At 41.3% G+C, this 7,899-nt stretch overlaps 1 pseudogene; it reads right to left on the reverse strand.

Annotated features, from left to right (window-relative positions):
- Positions 1-3,596: 3,596 nt before the first annotated feature.
- Positions 3,597-4,676, reverse strand: LOC102823331 (annotated as a pseudogene).
- Between the last annotated feature and the right edge of the window lie 3,223 nt (positions 4,677-7,899).

Consider the following 7,899-nt stretch of genomic DNA (forward strand, 5'->3'; position numbering starts at 1 on the left):
GGGTTGGGGGATATTGTGGTAGGTGGAGTGAGGTTATAGTAGAACACAGGGTAGGGGGCAGACACATCATAGTTCAGGTGTTGGGGAGGGAAGTATACAAAGAAGGAGGAGGGGATGGAAGAACAAGATAGATAGAGGAACACTGAGAAAGGTTTGCATGAGCTAATTGGGACAGAGGTAAATAGTGATGCATACTTTACCTTGGAAAAACAGGGCTATGTGATACAGGAATCAGGGATAGTTTGAAGAGGGAACTAATACTAAGATGCTTGACTGTCTTATGCATATTGGTTTCCCTTGTCTACTGTTGTAAAATGACACTTGAGTTGGATAGAAAGGAATGTCAGGAAACATGATTACGTAAAGTTTGTAAGCCCGTATTTAGCATATAACTGATTGGAATACTTAATATGGGTTCTAGCACTTTCCCAGTAAATAGACCTCCTGCATAGACTTTGCTGTGTTTAGGACATTAGGTGGAATCCTGGATCCTATCCAGAACCTTCTGAGGTGGGACATTCCCACTAGAAAGGACACGCAGACCAGCCTGGAACAGCTAGAACAACAGCAGATACATCTTCAAAGAAAGATCATTCAGAAAATCCCAAAACAAAAAAGGCAATATGACTACTACAAGAATAAGCAAGTTTTTGCCCTGGCTTCAATGACTGGATGATCAGAACTCAACTAGAAGAAGAAAGAAGAGGGAAAAAAGTACAATTTGATGAACTTGACCTACACCTATGGAGGCAGTAGCTCAAAAGAGGGAACAAATCTTTACAAGAGGATCATTCCCACCCTCTCAGTACACAGAGTAGACAGGGATGGGCAACTTGGACATTGACTACCCAAAAAGGCAAGAAGTGACTGGCTTATAAGTTTTCAAGAGGGAACCTAGATCAAGAGGGTGTGGAGTAACGTAGAATCTCCACTGAGTAGTATCCAATCTGTCTGAGTGAAGCTGATGAAAGGAGATACGGTTAGGTCTCTTTGATACAATCATGAATAATTGTTATCAGAACTGATTGTGAAGGTTGGAAATGTAAAGGTAGACGTTTTGTAACAAAAGGAGGGGAGTGATTGACTTTGCAGTCTAGGAGTGGAGGTCCATGGGACCATCAAGGAAGAAGAGCTGAGAGTGGGACCCTACCCAGAGAAGCAGTGACACCAGAGATGGAGGCAGAGACATGGAGAGATGGAGCGGCTGGGGACTTTATACGCAGAAAGGGAGAGAGGGGCTTTGTGGTGACGACCAGGGGAAGGGGGGCAGGCTTGGTTGGTTTATGATGCATAGAAGGGATTGCAACCATGGCAGTGAAACGATATATGATAGGATGGATGCAAAACTAATGTTCTCCCATGAAAACTATCACATAATTCACAATAAAACATTAAAAAAAAAAAAAAAAAAGAAGAAGAAGCAAGTTTTTCACCGGGAATCCGTCAAGGCAAACAATCAATTTCCTTCATGACAAACCCCCCTCTAAGACTGAAACTCAAAGGGAACACATGAACAGCAGGCATGTAAGCTTGCTGGCAACCACATTCGTCTACTGGTGAGTGAAAGAGGGGGAAAGGCAACAATGAAGAAATGGGCTAAGTTCAACCATGGTCCACAGACTCCCGTTAACCTGGAGATGAGAGAAAAAAGGGTAAAAGCTGGTTGGACTAAAGTGTGGTGAGACCTGGGGACACCTGAGCCTATGGACAAGGATGTAGCCACAGAGGGCTATAGATGAAAGTGAGGCATTCAGCTGATATAAAGTGTAAGGAGGTGCGCAAGGACACCCAAATTTGCAGATAGTACCCATTTGTCCTACGCTGTGGGTTAATGTGCCACACTGCAAAGCCATTTGAACTGCAAGGTCAACAGTTCAAGCTCACCAGCTACTCCACGGAAACCCTATACGGGGTTGATATGGGTCAGAATCGACTCGACAGAACTTAACAACAACAACCCATTTGACATAGCCTTAATGACTTGATAATCAGAACTTGACTGGAGGAAGATTTTTTTTTTTTAAATGAAAGAAAAAAGCAGTTTTTGATAAAAGAAATGAAGGTAAATTGTTACAATTTGATGACTAGACCTATACTCATGGAGGTAGTAACTCTAAATACCAATAGAGATGGAAGGACTCTTCGCATCAAGTATCAATGTTCTCTTTTCTGTACACAAGATAGATAGGGATGGGCAATTTAGACATTGGCTACCTAAAAGGAGGGGGTGATAAAGGTACAAAGTGATGGGATTACCAGGTTTCAAGTGGGAGTTTAGTTTAAGAGTTTAGGGAAAAAAGAGTCCCCATTGAATAGTTTTTATTTTATCTAACTGGGTCTGATTAAAAAAGGGGTATATGATTCAATAGTGAGTAATTGTTATCATGAGTAACTGTGATTGTCACAATTGTAAAGGTAGCAGTTTTGTAACAAAAAACAGAGAATAGTTAATCTTACAGTCCAGAAACTAAGGACCTTAGTACCATCAAGGAAGAAGACCACAAGCAGAATGTGAGACCTTATCTGAGAAGTAGCAATACCAGAGAAGGGGGCAGAGATGAAGATGAAGAGAGGGAGCAGTTGAGGACTCTAGATTTATGAGAAGAGAGGGACTAAGAGATTGTGTCCAGGAGACAGACTTGCAGAATGTGCCCTTTGGTGATGTAAATTATTATATATGTCTGAGTGTTTTTTGTTTTATTTTTTAAAGAGCGAAACTGTATAGATAGAAATACTGCCCTGGTGTGGCGCTGTGGTTTTATGTGCCAGATTGCAAAGCCATTTGAGCTGCAGGGTTGGCAGTTCAAGTCCACCAGCTGCTTCTCAGAAATCCTATACAGGTTTGCTATGGGTCGTCATTGACGATGACACTTAACAACAACAACTGTTGACTGATGGTACATGGAGGGGATTTTAATCATTGTAATGAAACAAGTTGTATATGATTTGTTGAATGTAAAACTGGTGATCTGCCCTGTAAACTTTCACTCAATCCACAAAAAAACATTAAAAAAAAAAAAAGAGAGAGAGAGAGTAATGATATTGTCTGATGATTTTTGCATTCCGTTGAGTTACCTGTGTTTGAAATGTGAACAAATATGAATCACTTCTAATAAGTTGGCCAGAAAGCTATTTTCTAATTCTCTTGACATATATGAGTGAGTGCCATCAGTGATGCATCAGTTTGTTGAAAGATCTTGATGTGTATTCCAATAAATCCCAGAGTCTTATTCTTTGCAAATTTATTCAGTGCATTTTGTACTTCTTTGTTATGTGCAATTGTCTTGTGGCCAAATGGTTAAACATCAGTCATTACTCTTTGATACATTTACTCTATGTATTCTTTCCATCTACTTAATTTTTTAAAAAATTTGGGGTAATATATTCCAACTTGGGGGAAGGGAGAAGGCATTTTCACTCTGAAGTTTGGTCAAGACATTCCAGAATATTCTGCAGTCTCCTGAATTTCATGAGGCAGGATCGAAGAACTGTTTTCTGGCTGGCCTCCTCCCACCCTCCCAACACACCAACAGTGTGCAGTAACAGGTAACCAGAGTATCAAGTCAGCAATGCTTCTGAGGATTCTTGAGTGTTTATCAAATAACTAGGTCAAAAGTCTGCAAACATTGAGCGAAGCCTCATTAAGCCACAAAACTCACAGTTGTCCTCCCCTAGTGCAGCCCTGCCATTAGCATCTCTTTCAAGGAAAAAGATCTTGGTAAACATGTTAGACATGGGATCACTACACTGGTAACAGTGCCTCCAGAGGGCAGTGCAGCAGCTCCAGAAAATGTCTGGGTAGCAAGAACAGAGACAGAAAGTTAAAAACTTTTAGAACTGGTGATAGGTACTATACAAACTCCTCATGTCTAACTCTGACAGAGTCTGAATGTATGTGGTCATTCTTTGTTTCCTATGGACTTCACCTCATCTAGGAGAAAAATGGTGAGTTGTTCCAATTAAAAGGAAGTCAACTTCATCTCTGAAACTTGAATGGGAGCACCACAGCCACAACACCTGATGACTTTATTGTACAGACAGGATGGCAAAACTTTCAGGTGAATGTTGTTATCCATGTACACCTATTGTAGTTCTTGAGACAGACTTAAATAAAGTGGCAAAAATGCAAGATTTCCAGCCATGGAGAGCTCACTGAGGCAGGGAAGGTAGCAGAGACGATATGGTACACACCACAGATGATTTCAGTCTACAGTTAGGTACTGCAGAGAAAGCCACGGTTCCAGTCAAGTTAGTAAACTATTGGTAGAAATGTCTAGTGTTTGCAGTTCCTTCAAATCACCAATCTCTGGAGGTAGGAATTGTAGTTTTTTATTAGCTAATAGAACATAACATAAAGCTCTCAGACGACCAATTTCTGGGTAAACAATTTCTAAGGCGTTGTCACTAAGATCCAGACACCTGAGTTTTATTAGGGACCCAATAGCTTCTATAATCATAGCTATGTTATTTGAATGGAGGTACAATTCCACAAGGTTTGAAGCTTCTGAGCAAGGTTGTAAGGGAGTTCCTTTTCATACAGAGTCTCTCTAAGAACTGTAATCCCTCATCTTTCAGTAACTCCAATGAAAAATGTGCAGATTGCTGTAATTTAAGAACAAATTCTTGTGCTTTTCCAGCTTTGCCACAGACATTGTCTTAGAAAGTTCAGATGCCATGACTGAACACATTCCATCAGGCACGTGGCAGCAATATATCTTGTCATAATTGATCCGTTTCTTAGTGCTGGTGGAGGTAGGGAGGGGCCCTTCTATCTATTTTTGATGCTTTCTGCATCACTGAATGTTTTAGCCATAGTATCCTTCAATCTAAAAAACTGAGGCTTAAGTGTTTCTTCAGTTCTTTCAGCTTAAGGAATGCCAACCTTGTTTTTCCTTTTTGGTTTTCTAATTCATGGTCTTTGAACATTTTGTTATAATGCTTTGTCTTTGGAGCAGCCCTTTGAAATTCTCAGCTCAGCTCTTTTGCATCCTCCATTTGCTTTAGCTCTCATTGAGGAGCAAGTTTCAGAGTCTATTCTGACATCTTTTTGGTCGTCTTGCCTTCTTAATACCTATTGCTTTTTGTATTATGTTCTTGATGCCATTACACAATTCTCCATGATTTGTTTATTAGTGTCTAATACATCCAGTCAGTTCTTGAGATGATCTCTAAATTCAGGTATATAGGTTCATGATCAAATTTTGTTTACTGTGGACTTGTTTTAATTTTCTTCAGCTTCAGATTGATCTTACTTATGAGCAATTAATGGTCTGTTACCCAGTCTGCAATGGCCTGATTTTTGCTGATGACAGGAAGTTTTTCCAACATCCCTACCCACAGATGTAGTCAATTTGATATCTGTGTATTTCAGCTGGATAGGTCCATGTGTATAACCATCTTTTATGTTGTTTAAAATATATTTTTTCAATGAAAAAGTCATTCATTTTTATAAAATCCCATCATGTGAACTATAGTATTGTTGCTATCACCAAGGCCATATTTTCCAACTAACAATACTTTCTGTTTCACACTTTGGGATTCCAATCACTAGTAATTATCAATACATCTTGATTGCATGTGCGATCAGTTTGAGACTGAAGATGCTGATTGTTATTGCTGTTGTTGTTAAATGCCTTTGAGTTGGTTCTGACTCAAAGTTACCCTGTATAGCATTTCTGAGGAGCAACTGGTGGGTTTGAACTGCTTTAGAATTCTTTAATTCATCATCATTGGCTTTAGTGGTTGGTGTGTGAATTTGAATAATAGTGGAATTTACTGGCCTTTCTTATAGGTGTATAGATATTATCCAATCACAGACAATTGTACTTCAAGACAGATTTTGATATGTTCTTTTTTGTTGATGATTAAAATTAGAATTCTTGATATAGTCTTTTGGGGGCAAAAAAATAATAGCAGGAGGTCTGTTATCTGCTCTCCTTTGTTTTGAAACATACTTTTTTTTTTTTTTTTTAATTGTGTATTGTGTGATAGTCTACATGGGGGAACATTAGTCTTACATTCATTCCATCATACATTGTAACATTGCCATAGTTACCATCCCATCCATGCCTCATCACCCATCCAAAGGGTATACCCTGCAATCCCGCCCACCCTCCCCTCATGGTCCTCAGCACACAGTCCCTCTCCCTCTCTGGATCCCTAGTCCCCAGCCACTCCATCTCTTCGTGTCTTCCTCTCTCTTCATGTCATCCTGTCTCAGTCTCTGGCCTCACTACTCCTCTGGGTGGGGTCCTGCTCTCCGCTTTTCTCCATTGATGGTCCCAAGGCCCTGCAATCCTAGACTGAAAGGTTAACCACTCCCTTCCTTGCTTTAAAATGTCCACCTTTACATTTCCAGTCCTCACAATCAGACCTGGTGGCAATCATTCACCCTTGCATCCCAAGGGACACATCCGCATTTCTTTTCATCTGCCCCTCCCAGACAGGTCGGACACAACTCACTAGAGACTCCACCATCCTCCCCACCCTGTGAATCTAGGTTCCCTCTTGAAAGCTTGTAAGCCAGTCACTTCTTACCTTTGTATTCCTTCTCCCATTTTGGTTAGTCAATGTTCAAGTTGTCCATCCCTATCTACTCTTTGTGTGGAGGGGGTGGGAATAATTCTTGGAGCAGGGATTTGTTTCCTCTTTTGAGCTACTGCATTTATACATGGATGTCCAGTTTATCAGACTGTATCAGATGATGCTTTTTTTCCCCCTCTTCTTTCTTCTTCGGGTTGAGCTTTGTTCATCCCATCATTTGGGCCATGGCAAGTGGGTATCATCTGCAGGTGTGGGTGTTCCTGCGTCTGTCTGCCCTCTTTTTATCAGTTGGTCACTTCGGGCTCCTCTCTAGTCCTCTGTGGATGTGTCACTGACTCTGAGCCCATGAGTCCCCAGGTCTTGCCTCAGTGCTGGCCGACCAGGTCTCTACCTGGGCTCATCATAGTCTGCTGAATGATGCAGGGCTTAGCTCGCTGCTTCTTCAATGTTCTTCAAGCACTTCTCTTTATGAGAGACGTGTGTGGTCGCTAATCAGGACGCATTTTCCCATTGCGTCTCAGTCTTGGAGGAGGATTTGCACTGAGAGGACCTGATCACTTGCCTTGATATCTCCTGGGCAGACAGCTTGCCTGTTCTTGTGGTAACAGTCAGACTGCCCTTGTTATTTTGTATTTTTCCTGTAGGTCCTTCTTTCAAGAAGTGTCTTCTGGTTTTCTGGCTGCTCCAGGTTGGTCTGCAAAGTTTCCCTTCTCCAATGGTCTGGATGTGGTTCAGGCTTCCATCTATAATTTTAGGCAATGCAGAGGCTCCTCATGAGGCCTCCTTCACTATATACATTGTAGCCTTATTTTGGGTATTCCAATTAGTTATAGGCAGAAGACAGACTTACAAGCTTTCTATGGTGACATTTCTGGCTATTCCTTTCACTCTCCCTCCAGTGACTGTTTTATATCATAATGCATGGAAAACCAAGGTTCAAAAGTCAGCCAAGTATCTCAACATTATTCTCACATTTTCCCCCTTTCAACCCTGTCCCAGTCTCTAGATCCCAGAGCCCTGTTGTTCCAAGGCTGTGCCCACATCTGTTTCCACCTTTGTCCCATTTAGCTCATTCATACCTGCCTAATTGTTCTCCATCTGCCTTGTTCTTCCATTCCCCTCTCCCTACTTGTATATTGCCCCCTCCCCAATACCCAAATTATCCTATGTTTATTCCCTGTCCTGTGCTTCACCTTCCCCTCCCCCCTTATTCCTACCCCTACGTCCTAGCAACCTGCTAGGAATCCACTTTGGTGGATTAGTATGGGTTCTTTTTCTTAGTTTTTTACAGTAGTGGTCCTATGCAGTATTTTTCCCTTTTTGATTGACTAAGGAGCTCTGGTAGCGTAGTGGTTA

The sequence above is a fragment of the Chrysochloris asiatica genome, unplaced genomic scaffold (genome assembly GCF_000296735.1).
Source record: "Chrysochloris asiatica unplaced genomic scaffold, ChrAsi1.0 scaffold00570, whole genome shotgun sequence".
NCBI lineage: Eukaryota > Metazoa > Chordata > Mammalia > Afrosoricida > Chrysochloridae > Chrysochloris > Chrysochloris asiatica.